This window comes from Pipistrellus hanaki, assembly GCF_964339955.1.
Source record: "Pipistrellus hanaki genome assembly, chromosome: 11".
Taxonomy (NCBI): Eukaryota; Metazoa; Chordata; class Mammalia; order Chiroptera; family Vespertilionidae; genus Pipistrellus; species Pipistrellus hanaki.
The window spans coordinates 21,967,311-21,985,251 of NC_140513.1; the positions used below are offsets into that span (position 1 = coordinate 21,967,311).

General features: G+C 41.4%; 1 protein-coding gene and 1 pseudogene across 3 annotated transcripts in view; one reads left to right on the top strand and one right to left on the bottom strand.

Annotated features, from left to right (window-relative positions):
• The window catches only part of PLPPR1 (phospholipid phosphatase related 1), a 175,285-nt gene that overhangs the window by 87,777 nt on the left and 69,567 nt on the right, over window positions 1-17,941 (bottom strand). The window lies entirely within an intron of this gene.
• Window positions 343-1,012, top strand: LOC311630279 (large ribosomal subunit protein uL14-like; annotated as a pseudogene). Its single transcript has 2 exons — window positions 343-367; window positions 591-1,012. The product of its transcript is annotated as a large ribosomal subunit protein uL14-like (transcript).

Sequence of the window (17,941 nt, forward strand, 5' to 3'; positions counted from 1 at the left end):
TATATCTTTCTTTCCTATTTATACCTCTGTGGTCTAACATACTTTATAATTTATTATGTTTATTTTATTATCTTTCTCTAACTGCGAGAATGTATGCTTCACAACTCCTTGCCTAGTTTGTTCGCCAATTGAACCCCAAGTATCTCTTGGAAAGATGATGACATTCAACAAGTAATGACAAGTCAGATAAAGACAATGTCACTCTGAGTCCTGTAATGGGGTTAACCTATAGGGAGCCAGGAAAGTCTCCTCCAAAGAAGGTGCCCAGGAGTGAAGAGGGTGGTGGGAATAGCATATGCAAAGTGCCTGACACGAGACAAAGCATGGCCACGTGGCCGAAGCATGAAGAGCACTGGCAATGGGACATGTAGAGACCAGAGCAGAGAGGGCCCAGATGATACAGGGCCAGGAGGCCTTGTTAAAAAGTTTGGAATTAGTTATAAGACTACTAGTCAACTATTGAAAGGTTTAAGGAAGAAAACTACTTATGCCCGGCTTTATTTTAGGAAAGAATTGTTTAGGATAGAGAGTAGTTTGGAACAGTGGGGCAAGAATAAAAGGGTCCTTTCTGTCCCTTTCTGGCGTTCAAGATGCAGAAGTGAGGATAGGATGTGGTGGGTCCTCTGGTGGGAAATTCCGGGTTTCTCCAAGTCTTCCCGTAGGAGCTGCGATCAACTCTGCTGACACCACAGGAGCCAAAAATCTGTGTTATCGCCTCTGGGAAGGGGATCGGGGATGACTGAACAGACTGCCGACCACAGGTGTGGGTGACACAGTGAGGCCCACAGTCAAAAGAGGCAAACCAGAGCTCAGAAAGAAGGTGCATCCAATGGTGGTAATTCCACAACAAAGTCATACGGGAGAAAAGATGGCGTGTTTCTTTATTTTGAAGATAATGTGGGGGTCAGAGTCAGTAGACTCTGAGATGAAAAGTCTGCCATCACAGGACCAGTTGTGAAAGAGTGACGATCTGTGGCCCAGGATTTCGTCCAATGCTGGCAGCATCGCATGATTCTCTGGTGTATTTGTAAAAAACAAACAGAAAGCAAAATAACCAACAATAAGAAAAAAGAGCATTAAAGATTATCTCTCCCTACCACCCCCCGAAAAAAACAGAATGAATACAGTGAGGTGGCCAGTTGAAGAGACCTTCAATCATCTAGACAAGAGGAGAAGATGGTTTGGGGTAAGGATGAGGCAATAGAGACAGACTGGCGAGTGAATTCAAGAGATAATTAGAAGAGCAAATAAGATTGAATAAGGATTAGAGTGGGAGTGGTGGGGATGTCAAAATGCCTTTTCTTATTTGTTTAAATCCCTCATGCTAAAGCACGCATCTTTTTGTGTGCTGTCTCCAGCCGTGATGAACAGGTGCTAAGAGCTTTCTGTTTGTTCTGCTCAGTCAGCTGCAGCCACCTCTTCCAGCTCCCCTCCTGAATCCCAATTGTGTCCTTTCCACACCCACTTCCTCTGGCCCAGAATCAGGCGCAGCGTGAAAGTGACAGTTCTTGAAAATCAACATATTGCCTTTTAAAATACCGCGCTTAAAGAAAAAATTATAAAATCAATACCTTGTTGTAAATGTATTCCCTTGTTAAACTGGGGTCCCTAAACATATAGGAATGCCTTTCCTTATTTCTTTTCTACTTTCCAGATCTCCACGTACCCTTTGAGGCACAGTTCCATTTCTGCCTCTGCCAGGAAGCCTTCTGGGTTCAGTCCGTCAGTCATTCACAGCAATCATGCATTTATCTGCCAATAGGCCACGAGCCATTGGTGAGGCGTTTAGTCTCAGGCAACAGTAGGACATCAATGACAGGATGAGGCAGGGCAATCTCAGCCTCTTTCCAGTCTATGATTTCCCTTTTGTGCTCTCATTTTGCCTTTCAGCCAAACTCCAATATTCTTGGTTAACTTTCCATGGGTGAGTGGATTATGTTTCCTTCTGGACTGTGAACTGCAAGACTGAGCTCACTTACAAGTCTGTGTCTCTCACAGCAGCTACCACGGCGCTAAATGACAAAAGTGGTGAATACTTATGCTTGTTCCAAGGAGAAGTATGGAAGAAGTGATTAAAGTCTGCCTTAGCTCCAACACCCTCTTCTTTCACTTCATCACCTCTGCAATAATGTCCTTTCTCCCGGTACCATGTCAGCTGGTAGCCTACAGAATGAATCCTGGCCAGGTTCGCCAGCAGCCTAAGAGGCAGCCTGATGTCTGAGAAGGCCCCTGAATGGTAGGGTTTCCTCCAGGGTCAGCCACAACCCTCATCACAGGAGTAAATGTAACTGGTTCTCGATGAAAAGCCCAGTCCTATGGACATGAGCACTGGATGTAGAGCTGTCAGCTGTGCATCTGGACCCAGGTCACAACAGAAGGTAAATTACATTAATTCCCTGAGCCTTGCTGTGTTCCTGCCTATTCCTTTGTCTCACGGGGAATGGTTCTGAGGGGCAAATGACACAATGTGCATGGTGATTAGCACCTGCCAGGTGTTCTGTAAACATGTGTTGAATGAAAGCTCTTCATATTCAGCACTTGCAGCTCAGTTTTCTGCTTTTCCCTTCCATGTCCAGACACCATCAATTAGGGAAACACTGTACTGTACTATTCTGCTTAATCAGAAGGGACTGCTTTGAAAGCACAACAACAAAACTTATTAAACATCTCCTTCTTCACCCAGATGGAAAGATTATTAATTATCGAACATTGGCTAATTCCCAGGACACCTAATTTACTCACATCCATTTTCAGAAAAGCTTCAGACTTGGATATGAGTTAATTTCACATTTTCCCCTCACAGAGAAAGCACAGGGCAGCCACGCAGGTAGCAGTCTGCAGGCCACCTTTCAGCCAGCAGGGATTTACAAGGAGGGAATTCATGCTGGAGTTTGGAGGAGAAATGTGGATAATGAGATAAGGGGAGAGGTGGAGGAAACAGCAAGAAAAATGAAAAAAAAAATAAATAAATAAAGCACTTGTGGGTTCTGCCTGGAGCTTTTAATTAACTACACTCTCCACAAGACAGAACACACCTATCTGGGCAACCCAAAAGAACAGGGATAGGTCAATGCTGCAAAGTGATAGGTCAGGTCCTGAAGAACTTAGAAGTAACCCTCCCCTCCCCTGCCCCCCACCAACTAAGAATCAAAAGTAATGGTGAGGTTGGAGCTAGAATGCCCTACACTTCAAAATAACTAAATAAATCCAATTTCCTCAACATGGTGCTAAGACAACTTTGCCACAACAGCTCAGAAAAGGGGAGAGAATGCTGCCGAAACCTGTCCATGTGCTGTTGGCACAAAAACTCCCAAGTTCTTCCCTAAGTAAATAAAGCCAGTCGCAAACTCATTTGCTTGGCCCTGGGGAAGTCGGGTACTTTTGTCACTGATTTGTGGATGAGCCCAAACTGTCTCTAACCAGAGCGTTTTCTTTAAGGCCTTCAGAGTAACACGATCTGAGGGTAATTCAACATGTTACGTCGATTTTGTGTTGGGACCAAGGCAAGAAAGAAGCTATTCGTGCTTTTGGGGTGGAGATCAAGCACTGTCAGGCTGGGTTCCATCACACAGACACGCCTGGCTGAAAAGGGACAGCGCAGCCAACAGGAAGGTTGTTTCCTGGAGACCAAGTGCCCTAGGATAGAACACGAACCGAGTCACTACTGCTTCATTCCAGATATCCTGCATAGTCTGTCCTCCTTCTACAGCTGTGGATACTGAGGCTCAGGTTAAGCGATTTGCCTCACATGGTTACCAGACTGAAAGTGTTGAAGCTAGAACATAAACTAGGCCCACTGGGCTCCAAACTCCACCGAGTACCACTTCCTGCTAGCTCCTCGCCCTATATGACGCTTACCTAGGATAGCCACACTATTGATATCTGGGGAAAGGAAGTAGTGAAATATTTACTCTAAGTAAATACTTCGAATCAAATACCCAAAAATAATGGAGTCTCAGGATAGGAAGTCACTTATTCCAAAGACCCATCCTATGCTTAGAATTTTACACAGTTTGCAATAAGATAATAACATTTCATAAACACAAAAAAATCTTGGGGTGTGAGGAAATATCTTTACAAGGCACTATTTACTCCTCCTTTTTTAATAAATAACATATTTTGAATGCCTACCATGTACTACGCTATGCTAGGCAGGCCAGCTTTGCCTTAAGAATCCCCGCAATAACCTAAAAAGGCAGGCACTATTATTAACATCCCCATTTTACAGGTAAGGAAACTGAGGACTAGAATGGCTGCAGAACTTGTCCTAGGTCACACAACCAGTAAGCTTTTGAGCAAAGATTCAAACCCAGTGTATTAATGTGTTCTTTAAGATATGTGGAAACACAATGAAATATAGAAACAAAACTAATGAGTTCCTACTATCCTCTGACATCCGTAGACGGTTGTGCTTATTTGCAAGTTATTGGAAAGATATCCAATAACCCAATACATTCTTCAATCTAAGGCACATCCAACCTCTCTTCGGTTTTCTAGAGTCAGAGCATTTTGGAGTAACTGAGGCAACATGCTAACTACCATGTATGGAGCCTGTATTTGAACATCTGCCGTGAAGGAAAATACTCTCACAGCTCGTTCCATGTAGGAGCAGCTCTGATGATCAGGACATCATTCTTATCTGTGGCTGACGAGGCAATTCAGTTAGGAACCTCCCACTGGTATCTCTTGTAGGTCAAGGGCAAAAACAGTCCTGTCGATGAAGTGACATTATCAAAAGCAAAGAGGTTTAATGCTATTCACTGAAGCACAAGTGATCTTGAGGGAAATTGAGAGATTCTTTTTCAAGGACAGCTTTAATAGCTGAAGGGGAGTAATGTTTTATATCCAGCCACCCAATCCGCTACAGACAACTTGTCACAGGAAAGTGGCCACATTTTTTTTTTTTTTTAAATATTTCAATGACATTTTGAATGCACATAAGAGGTTGGAGTGAACAAGGAAGATAAAGACTTTTTTAGAAGTCGCATTTGCATTTCATTTGAAATTCTTTCCAGTCCCATGACTTCGGCATAAATATTTATGGAATCCCAATGGCTAATTAGATTATAAGCCTTTTTATCCAGGAATTTGTCCAATTTTATGCTGTCCGTGAAACCTGAGCTCTTTGCTGATCTTGGTTTGGTCCGTATTAAATAAGCATTTGTTTCAACAGCCTTAAAGGCTACGTTTTAAATTCTCACGTTTGTTATGCATATTTCATCATGAAATGTATAATCCTTGTTTTTAGACAAAAGTCTGAAGACTCAAATCCCATGATAAAATGGCTTTCCTGGGTGAATGCTTTCATGTTGATCAAAGAGGAGTAAAGTACCAAATGCCCCCAAAACCAAGAGAGGAAAAAGCACAAATTGGTGCTTTATATCATCAGCCAGGCAGTCTTCTGCATTGATGTCTTCATGTAGTCCCCAGAACCACCCTTCGAAGTGGAGATTACTGTTCTACTTAACTGTAAAAGAAACTTCAGTATCATACATAGAATTAAACAAAAGTAGTTCTCCAGCTGGGTCTTCAGATACAACACCACTTCTTTAGTTACAGAGGAAGGCCAGAGAGGAATAAACCACTCTCTCTATCCTACCCATTTCTAGAAGTTCAAGATCTCCCCAGCTCTACACTTTAGGAACCCAACAGACCTTTTCTTCTATACTTAGTATCATCACTCCATCTTTTTGTTTGTTTTATTTTGTTAATCCTCACCGAGGATATTTTTCCATTGATTTTCAGAGAGAGTGGAAGAGAGGAAGGGAAGGAGGAGAGAAACAGAGAGAGAAACATCAATGTGAAAGAGACACATCCATTGGTTACCTCCTGCACATGCCCCAACTGGGGCCAAGGATTGAGCCTGCAAACAAGGGACATGCCCTTGACTGGAATTGAACCTGGGACCTTTAAGTCCATGGGCCCACTCTTTGTCCACTTAGCCAAAACTGGTTAGGGCCTCACTCCATCTTTTTATCCCCTAAGGTAATGCTATCACCACCACCAAATTTTTCTAGGTACAAAATTTTTCTAGCTGCATTGCGTTCTGGTATCATCGTGTCATAAGCAAAACAATTCCTTTTTGTGGGAGAATCTTAATTGCAGTCTTAAAGGTCTGACTCTCAGGATCTTGGTCTAATTGGGACTGGGAACAACATGCAGTGATGTGGCCAATTAGCAGGGTCATGCTTTCTTTCCCCCTATACTGTTAGGCAGCAAAGAAACAGGAGCAGAAAAGCTCAACCAAGGAATTGAACTAGTTGGGGAATCACCGAGGGGGTACAGGAACTGAAATTTAGAGAACATAAACATACAGGGTGCTGGTGACATAAGTTCAAAAATCAGGTAAGGACATTTCCTAATGCAGCTTCTCAATTTCAGTTACATACTTATTCAAGGCTTTCCCGTATCCATGCTATAGCTAAAAAGTTACCTTTAATTCAACTATTTTCACTTAGTCTCATTTTATTTTTAAAATATATTTTATTGCTGCTTTTTTTTTTTTAATAGAGAGGAAGGGAGAAAGATAGTGAGTTAGAAACATCAATGAGAAAAAAACACCCATCAGTTGCCTCCTGCACACTTCCTACTGGGGATGTGCCCACAACCAATGTACATGCCCTTGACCTCCCTTGACCGGAATCAAACCTGGGACCTTTCAGTTTGCAGGCCAATGCTCTAGCCACTGAGCCAAACCGGTTAGGGCTACTTAGTCTCATTTTAAAAATACCCAGGATGAAATCATGACTTAGATTTCTTTCTAATCTTCATTCAATAAATAAATAGGTTTTTAAAGTGTTTACTCATATACAACATAGAATCCTCTTGCTCATCTTGTGTTAGGAAAAAACCATCGTTATTATTAAGACATGAGCTTTGACTCGAGTTCGATTCCATCAAGCAGGGTGTACTCAGATTTGCCACCTACAGTGTGAGCTTTGGCAAGGTATTTAATCTCTCTAATCCTCTATTCTATCCTGAAAACTGTCAATGATAATAGCTACTTCATAAATCATCATGTGAAATAAGGTAATTTACACAGAAGGCTTACCCCAGTGATTGGCACAGAGTAGATGCTCAATAAATTACGGTTGTATTTGTTATATCAACCCCAATTTGTGCCTAAGATTTTACGATGCTAATGATCAAATGTCAGGAGACAGAAGAGCTAATATTTTCATAGACTGGAATGTTTCCCATTGTCAGAGGAGATTCCCAAAAGTTCTCCTAGGAGACGCATTTCTCCTCAAAACATCTAACAGAACCCCATGTCCTTTGCAGTTGGTAATTAATGCTTATTTCTACTAAAATAATTTTTATTCCATTTGACACTACCTACACAGGGATATTGGGGTGTTATAATTTTTTTTCCAGGTAGAAACTTCCACATTTTAATCCTTTTCTCATGGGATTTCTGCAGGTGCCATCATTGTAACACCTCTAAGCAGAGAGTGTTACCTACTGACAGGCCTTGGTGTCACTCATCTGTGCCGCACGCTCTCCCCCTGTTTCTCACACTCATGTCTTGTTATTCTGCTCATCCTAGCACTGTGGTTGCTATACTTTCTGTGTGGCTAGGAAGAGGACTTACATATCCAATTGTGCAAGTTCAATAAGCCTTGTTACACATTCTATCAGAACAATCATCCCAACACAACAGCCAAATTCTATGGTAGGTAATTGGCTACTACCTTCTCACCCCCATTCTCTCTCACTGTTCCTAAAAGGTAAAACTATCTTGTTGGTGTTTTCTCTGTTATTCATGCTATCATGTGTCATTAAACAACACTATCCTTCAGAAGGGGCCATTTATCCTTCTACAACAGATAAAATGATAGGAAGCATTTCAATGGGGGGGAAGTCCCTGGAGAAAGACACTGTTCTGTAAATACATAACGCACCTTCTCCTGCCTTTCAACCACCCGCCAAAGCACATGGAATGGAAAGAAACTTTCACACCCCTAACGATAACCACCCTAACCATTTCAATGCCATTTCATTCTTGCTGGTGTTTCAAATACCTGTATTTCTTATGCGATGTGCAGAGCAGAAACTCTGGTATATAGAACCTCAACAAACACTTGTTGAATGAGTGGAACTTAGACTCAGCTTCAGTCCATTTAGGGATTCCATTGTGTGTGTGTTTTCTCTACGTATTAACCTTGCTTTCAGCCTTTACCTTTAGATGACAAAAGGAGGGGAGCGGGAGAGGGACAAGACACCTACTAGATCACATCATCCGTATCATTTGAAGATAACACAGGTTCATGAGTTTTGTCTCATTCAAGGGGCCAGTGTGTGGTAGATGTTTATTCCACTTATTGAGGGAGCAGCTGAGGCAGGAGTAGAGAAGCTCTCTGGCTGATTCAGGTCTGGATCTGGTCTCCAGACCACAGCTTTTGACACTTGCCTACCAATCACTCACATCTTTTACTTCAAAATGGCCCTTCTATTGATCAATTATAATCATACATAACTTTTGTTTCCCATTTCCTTGCCTGCAAAAATTATTATAATGATGTCATTCTTAAAGTGAGGGCACCTTCTGCACCTCATCTGACTACCCACTTACCACCACACTGGCAACCCTAGAGCTCCCACGAGGCCAGGTCGGCCACATCTGTCACCTCCTTTAGTTCTCACAGAGTGCTGGTGACACAGGAATTGCCACCCATATATGAGAGAGGATGGCTGAGGCTCAAAAGGGAGACTATCTCACCCAAATGACAAGGCTAGAAAGTGGCAGAGCTAGGATCTGAACCCCTTACTTATTTATTTTTTCAATTACAGTTTACATTCAATATTATTTTATATTAGTTTCAGGTGTAAATCATAGTGGTTAGACGATCACATCTTTATAAATATTTCCAGTGTCCACCAGGCACCATGCATAGTTATCTCGATATTATTAACTATATTTCCTATGCTGTACTTTACATCCCCATGACTATTTCATAACTACCGTGTGTTTATTTTTATTTCAAAGTCTTGTTTTCTCTTTGTAGATGGGGTTTGGTAGAATGGGAGCTCCCTCATTCCATGAACAGTGGTCACTTCTGTGTGTCTATTTTATTGTTGGTACACAGTGGTCTGCTTTTCATATTAAGGGGTTATGGGGTTCCAGCAACTCTGTCTGTATCATTAGAATTTATTATAACTGTTTAATTGATATTTTCTAAGTGACATTTTTTTTCTATTTCTGAAAGGTGAAGAAATATAGATTACTGATTACACACAAAAAAACCTACCAATTGCAATATTAAGTGCTTTACTTGAGGCCTCTTGGGATGCATACATTATGAAGACAGAGAACTGTGTCTACCACCATATGGGATGTTAGTGGCTTTTGGCCACTCCTCTATCCTTGGAGAGAAGCCAGTATCATTGTCTCCCATGCTGTGAGACGGTGAGAACAAGTCTCATCAAAGCTAACGTGGGGTAGGTGTTTAAAGAAGAAAAAGCCATCAATTGGTTCCCCCAAGAAATTGTCATCACGGAGAGCATGACAGGGAGAGAGTCTTGTTAGTGAGCCTTCGGAAATTGGGCTTCCAGTTATTTACCAACTAAAATCTTTTATTCCTAAGACATTTTAATTTTTTAAACATATTTTTATTGATTTCAGAGAGGAAGAGAGAGGGAGAGAGAGAAAGAAAACATCAATGATAATAGAGAATCATTAATTGACTACCTCCTGCATGCCCCATACTGGGGTTCAAGCTTGCAACCTGGGCATGTGTCCTGACCAGGAATCGAACCATGACCTCCTGCTTCATAGGTCAACACTCTACCACTGAGCCACACCGGCCAAACTTCCTAAAACATTAGGAAATAGACTTATAGATATAGAGAACAGACTGACAGCTGTCAGAGGGGAGGAAGTTTGAAAGCTGTGTGAAAAAGGTGAAGAGATTAAGCAAAAACAAAACAAAACAAAAAACAAAATAACACACATAAAAAACTTATAGACACAGACAACAATATGGTGATTACCAGAGGGAAATGGTAGTAGAGGGAGGTAGAGGAGGGTAAAGGAGGATAAATGGTAATGGAACTAGATTTAAATTGGGGTGGTGAACACACAATATACAGATGATGTATTATAGAACTGTACACCTGAAACCTATGTGATTTTATTAACCAATGTCACCCCAATAAATTCAACAACTAAATAAAAATACAAAAAATAAAAGTGATCATGAATTTTGGATTTAGAATGAGAAGGGAAATTCTCACTAATCAAGCATCTCAGTGTTCCACACAGTGCTGGATACGGTACCTAATTTTATTTAATCTTTCAAACAACTCTAGTAGCTAAGAGCATATACTGTAGAATTAGACAATCTCATGCTTCAACCGCAGCCCTGTCTCTCACTAGCTGTGTGACTTCTGGAAGGTTACTTCACCCTCAGCGTCATGATTTCCTCCCCTGTGAAATAGAGGTTACTATACCCAGTCTGCAGATCTGTGGTGAGGAATAAATAAAATAATGTTTGCCCAAAACCCACAATACAGTAAACATTCAAATCCATGTATTTTTTTTAAACAAATATATATTGAACACCTATTTGTATCAGCTATTGTTATTGTCTTTGGAGATAGTGACTATAGGAAACACACAAAAACCCTGCCCTGTGGAGTTTAATATTCAGAAATATAATTATGATTATGAACAACCCAGTGAGATCTGAGGTAGATATTACTAGCCTCAGTTTACATTCGAGGAAACTGAGGCATAGGAGTTCATTCCTCCACGTGACCTTGGTGACAGGAACCCACCAGTTATACTGGTATAGACAAGATACAGAGTTATCTTAATTATTGCATACTCCTAGCATAATGAGGCTTATCCGTGAGGAATGGCAATGATTATTCACAAACACAGCCTCAAGTATTCTATCTGGGTGCTCTCAGTGAGGATAGCCTGATAGAGCGGAAAAGCTCAGGACCTCTGTCAGAGGATCTGGATTTAAATCATGACGGCCTGGTGTCATGTGTCCTCTGTGAGCAACCTGATCTCCTGAACCTGTCTGTTCGTCTACACAGTGGGGATAGCAGTATACTCACAGGGCAGTTTGGGGGAGCAAACGAGACAGGGATGTTCAAAAAATTTGTAAATCCCACTAGATTATGTAAAAGAATATTATAATATGACCACCAGAGAGGAAGGTTTCTCTCCAGAGGTAACATGTTACAAGTGGACCACTGCTTACAGCATATTCTTCTTCAGTCCACTCAGAGCTGCATGCACAGTAGGCAAGCCGTGCCTTGCACAAGGACACCGCACCAAGGAGGCAGACAGGAGCTAAAACCCAACCTAGTCTCTGCTCACCAAGCTGTGCACCTGATCCCAGACCCCCTCCCCGCAGAGTAACAGGCAACTTATTCTAATTCGCCCAAAGGCTAAGTATGGGCTAGCGGTGTCCCTGCTTAGACTTTGTGCTCTTCTTTCATCTTCGTCTATCTACTTCTGTCCAATTAATTCTTATTTTTTTTTATCCCACTGACTTCCATTCCTTCTGGTCTGTGCTCTTCTCTCTTCCTCCCACTTCTTAGCTGGCGGTGCTACCAACAGCTGTTTAAACCAATATGGCGCCCTCCCTGCTAGCTGCTTCATCTCTTGACTGTATATACCTCACAGGTCCAATACACGGGACATCCCTCTTTCCAGATCTGCCATCTAGTCTGCAGAAGAATGTCACCTTTTGGACTGCCCTGAAGGCCTGAAGAAACAGGTGTTGTGAGCAGTCCATCTAGACTATACAGATCAGAGGAGCCAAATGTTGCTACTCAGAAAGCGGGTAACCACAGTCCATAGTCAAGTCCTAACCAGGTAATTGTGGTTTATAATAATAACAACCACACAATATATTTTCACACATAAATGTACATAAAGCTCTGCAAAGAACACATAACAGAATAAATGCAGTCCATAAAGAAAGACACACGCACCTAGTGAACCAAAACTGAAGAGGAAGCAAGGGATTTCTGAGCAGAATGTTCAGTAGTAACAAGATAGAGAGATTGGAAGCTTGACTAGAGTGATAAAAAACAGCTTAAAGTAGGAGGAAAAGAGAACATTTTCATGCAAACCATGTTTGAATGGCATCAAATGAGACAGCAAAAGAGAACCCAGAAGGCTTTCTTATTCTCAAATTTTAACACATCCAGTGACATAGGCCTCTGATTTGACGAGCGTACATACCTTCATTTATTCTCCAACTCTAAAGCTGACAGCATGAGCTGTCCCTCTGAACCTACATGCTTCTTCAGGCTCTCTGGGCACTTTGCAACATGCAAGCAGTATCTCAGGTTGCAATGGGAAGTGGGTGGGTGATAAATGGTAAAGGAGAAGCAGATGAAGTAATTATTCCTCCACTAATTCTGACTCACCTGCCTCTAGGGGCTATGAAGGGAAATGGAGGGAAGGGAAGAGGAGGAGGGGAGGTGGGGAAAAACTCTGAAGTAATTTACACCCACTCAGAGGTGAAGGAGAATTAAAGCTGATGAAAAAATAGCAGGGAAACTCTCCTACATCCCCATAACCTCAATTACAGCTCATGCTATATAGTACTTTTGCATTTTATCAGTAGAATTTCCAGCTGCCTCCCCTTCCCAGGACAGCCATGTAAAATCAACTATGGTTGTGTGAACACTCCATGGAAAGTGGGCTAAGAACAAGAAGTGGTGGCAAGTCTTTCATATCCATAGCAGATGCTGTGTGTGAAAAAGAGCCCTCCCAGAGCCAGTCGAGGGGCGTCCTGCCTCTAGGAGAGCCCGTCTCCTTGGCTCTCTCTGGTCCTTTCTGCCTCCATCTCCCAGTCAGAGCTTCTGGGTCCAGCTCCTGTTCAGGTCCCTGTATAACAGATCGTCCCAATATAGACACACCTGGGCCAGGGCGTGTGGGCCTGTCTTAGAAATTAGAGGCTTGGTTTGGGAACCTCCCTTGATTGCTTTGAAACAAAAGTACTGCTTTAGTTTTTTGTTTGTTTATTTTTAAATATATTTCTTTATTGATTTCAGAGAGGAAGGGAGAAAGAGAGACAGAAACATCAATGATGAGAGAAAAATCATTGATCGGCTGTCTCTCCCCTCCCCCTCCCCCTCCCCCCCCACACCCCCCCCCATTGGGGATTGAGCTCACAACCCAAGCATGTGCCCTTGGCCGGAATCAAACCTGGGACCTTTCAGTCCACAGGCCGACACTCTATCCACTTAGCCAAGCTGGCTAGGGCTGTTTGGTTTGTTTTTTTGCCTTCCAGCACTTAGTGGGGTTTTTGTTGCTATTGTTTTTAAATATGCTTTTTAAAATTAATTTTTTTTAGAGAGAGAGGAATAGAGAGACAGAAACATCAATGAGAGAGAAACATCATTGATCAGCTGCCTCCTGCACTCTCCCTACCGGGGATTGAGTCCATAACCAAGGCATGTGCCCTAATCAAGAATTGAACCAGTGGCCTCTTGGTTCATAGGTCAAAGCTTTACCACTGAACCACACTGGCCAGGCTCAGCACTTAAGTTTTTAATGTGACAAAATTTTCTCCTTAAAAGAAATATTAATAGAAGGACTGGAGAGATGGGGCAATTTCACATACACACGTACACACACACTTATTCCAGAATAAGTTTTTAAAAGGCATTTTAATAGTTTGGTATAACACCATTTCTGTCAGGTTAAATTGTGTTTATCCTCAATACACAAGTTGCTCTCCTAGATAATAAGTAGTTTAATAAAGGTCATTCTGCCAAAACCGGTTTGGCTCAATGGATAGAGCGTCGGCTTGGGGACTGAAGGGTCCCGGGTTCGATTCGGGTCAAGGGGGTATACATTGGTTGCGGGCACATCCCCAGTAGGGGGTGTGCAAGAGGCAGCTGATGTATGATACTTTCTCATCGATGTTTCTAACTCTCTATCTCTCTCCCTTCCTTTCTGTAAAAAATCAATAAAATACATTTAAAAAATAAATAAATAAAATAAAGGCCATTCTGCATATATTTACTCTTGAAATTATTCCTAATATATGTTACAGTAAATTTGTGATATGTAGACTGTTATTTACATTTCGTGAATGAGTAAAGGTAGGACCTGAGAAGTTTGATAGGGTTTCACATACACATAGTAAGTGGCTGAGCTCACCTTTAAAATCAGACTCTCTCAATAAAAACCCACCCTCTTTCAAGTACCTCTGGCTGCTGTTCAGTGGTCAGTTCCTTCCTGGCCCGTGATCCACATTCTCTGTATGATCCTGTTCTCCACTTAGAACATCTGAACACACATGCGCTGCCAACTCAGCTGAGCACGAATGATGGAGAGTGAAGTGGACAGGTGCCCAGAAGTGGTTCTGTATTATTTATATTTGCAACTCCTTTGTTGCTGTATTCTCAGTAATTGGTTGGGAATCAGTGAGAGTTAAATCAAGCTGGGAAAGTTCTCAATAACTGTGTGCCAGTCTCATTAAAAAAAAAAAAAAAAAAAAAAAAAAAAAAGAAAGAGGAAAATAAAAGGGTCTTAGTAATATATAATGTGTTACCATTTTTAAAGTGCTAGGCCTTTTACTTAGTTTATTTTTTTATACCATCTCTCTAAGGTGGGTATGTAATTAGTCTCATTTTATAGAAGAGGAAACTGAGGTCTAAGGACTCGGAGTAAGTTGCTCGGGGTTATGCACTGTGTAAGCAGCACAGTTGGGTCCCACCAGCTCTGCCTGACCGACATGTCCCATCTGCTCCATGTCATCTCCATGCTGGCCTCAAAGAGGAAGCTTCTCTCCATGGAAACATGGACTCAGTGGAATACTAACGGGAAAGCGATGGGTGCAGAATAGTTTCAGCGCTTTCCTTTTGTTTTCCCCCTATCTTTATAAGGTGCAGCTGACAATAAACCAAACACATTTAAACTGAACGTTTGATGATTTTTGACATATGTATCTATCTGTTAAACATCACCATAATCAAGATAATGAATGTATCCATCACCCAAAAAGCTCCCTCATTCCTTCATAATCTACCCCTCCAACCTCCCATCCCCAGGCAGCCACGTGGCATATTAGTTTGCATCTCCTAGAATGTCATATAAATGGAAATAAAATATGTACTCTTTTTTGTCTGCCTGTTTTGCACTCAGTATACTTATTTGCAGATTTATTCATGTTGAATGAGTTAAGTTTGTGGCTTTTTTAAAAAAAACCTTACCTGAGGATATTTTTTTGATTGCCTGTTTAGAGAGAGTGAAAGGGAGGGAGAGAGAAAAATGGATGTGAGAGAGACACATCGACTAATTGCCTTCTGTGCCAACTGGGGGTGGAAAGTGAACCCGAAATCCAGGTGCGTGCCTTTGGGAATCGAACCTGCAATGCTTTGGTGCACAGGCCAACGTTCCAACCACTGAGAACACTGGCCAGGGCAATAGTTTGCTGCTTTTTATTGGTAAGTAGTACTCCAGTGTATGGATATATCACAATTTGCTTATCCATTTACCTGTAGGTATATTGGTTGTTTCAAATAAAGCTGCTATGATTATTTGTGTACAAGTCTTTGTATGAGTATATGTTTTCATTTCTCTTGGATAAATAACTAGGAATGGAATGGTTGGGTTATATGGTAGATGCAAGTTTAACGTAAAGAAACTTCCAAACTGTTTTCTAAAGTGGCTGTGCCATTTTACATTCCCACCAGCAATGCATAAGGGTTCCAGTTGCTCCACATGTTTACTAGCATTTGGCACAGTCAGTGTTTTTAATTTTCAACAAGGATTTCTTTGGCTTCTACAGTGTACTGTTCATTGTGCAAGCAGGCATGGCGACATTAGACAATTAGAGGACAAAGGAAACCCCATGGAGCTCAAAGTCTCCCTGGGGAGACAATGAAGTAGTCAGATCACCGTTAGTTCTGCGTGTACCTATGTCTATAATATATTATTATGTATATGATAAGGACAAACAGGATAGGATATCTAAATATGATTAAAAAAATAATGTAGAGGGGAAATAGAAAATAAAAGCATAGCATTATTAAGTATAGTTGGTCAGGTTTAGCTTCTGGGAACAGACAAATTTTGTCCCAATCCTGAGAGAACATCAGGATGCGTGTTGTTAGAAGAAAAGGGTGGTGTGTCCGAATCCTGTTGCCTGGGCTAACTTGGGTCAGTGATTGAATCTCCGTTCCTCATGACAGGGGGTTATACTTGAATGACCCACATCAAACTATAAACAGAGCATGGGGGAGTCACCTCCTGCCAAAGTTCTCATCAGACACGTGTGTCAACCCTGCAGATTTCATGGACTTCTGCAAAGAAGCGAACGATTACCGACATGCTGTATTTTGAGAGAGAACACCAATTACCTTGGGCGTATCAACAGAACAAAGGCCACCCTTCTGTCACCTTAAACTTGCTCTCTGCCAGGTGCCAAACATCCTATCCAACTACTGCTGTTCAGGAAGTGCGGGTTTCCCACACCCTCAGGGCAGCCACTGGAAACTCAGCTTGGCACTCCGGAAGCTGTCTGCCACAGATCCACTTCAATGACATAAAGATTTGGCAAGAGTAGATAAGATCATTATGACAAAGGAAAATGATTTCTATCTACCTTAAGAGAAAGCATTCATTCTTTTAAGAACAGAACTTCTCTGAATTTTAAACAAAAAGCTATCAGATTCTAGTGTGCTTTTTCTTCCTTGGAATTTCTCCGTCACTGAAATGTTCTGGGGGTTGTTCCATGCAAAGCCACAGACCTCTTGGTTCTTTGATACTAGAGGTCCCTGTTTTTCTTTAAGTGTAAGGTGACCAGACGTCCCGCTTTTGGCGGGACAGTCCTGATTTTTAACAATTTGTCCCACATCCCGGCAGCATTTTTAAAAAGTTCCCGATTTTTGGAAAGAATGCACGACAAGCTAGGGAATGGTGGGGATAACGGGAAGGGAATATATGGTTTTCAGCGGCCATGTGGCTATTTAGCCAGGATATGAATTTTATATTATTTTTGTTAATTTTATAATGTTAAACTTTAATAATAACAAATAATTGTTGAGAACTGATTATCGAGAACTGCTTATCAAAGTTCGCATTGTTGGTCAGTTGTTAGAATTCGACCACCATTGTTTGGACTTAATGAACAATGGCATTCTGTCTAAAACCAACAGTTGTAGACAAAGTCAGTATTTGCTCAATGGTGAAAACATTTTGTAACTGTCTCTCAGATGATATACATAGTACTGCGTGCTAGTAAGCTAGTTAAACAAGTGATGTAATTACAAATCAGCTATTCAGATAATTTAGGTAAGTAATTTATTTATTTATTTCATAAATACATAAATTTTCTTGAATTTAGCAGACAGTACTCATATTATTTATATTTTACAGTGGCAGCAAAAAGTCTAGCGCCGGCCTTGAAAGTGACACGACTATAAATAATTTTTATTTATTTATTTTATTTGTAAATTGTACTTATGTTGAGATTTAAAAAATATATCACAATACTATTTTTGCGTTCTATGAAAATTTTTGTTGCTCCATATAGACCAAATTTTTAATCAAGACACCCCCTCCTTCCCCCCAGGTCAATGGTGTCCCGCTTTACCAATATTAAAATCTGGTCACCTTATTTAAGTGTATCTCCAGACACAGCACCCAGGCCCTTCAAGAACTTCCCAATATCCCAAAGTGCTAATTCTTTTCTAGAACCCCACACAAATCCCTGGACTACCCTTTGTAAACATTCTGTCAACCCTAATCTGATAACCCCTACATCATGTCAGCTGTGGTCTCATTTTTCCCTATCCTGTCCCATTGCTCACTGATCCTCTTGAAATGATACTCCAACTATCTACTTGCTTTCACTCTGCTCATACCCCACCCCTCACCATGGACTCCCTACTGTCCCATGAGCACCCAGCCATCACTGGGCACATTACATTTACTGTCATCCATATTTGCCCTTCCTGGTAT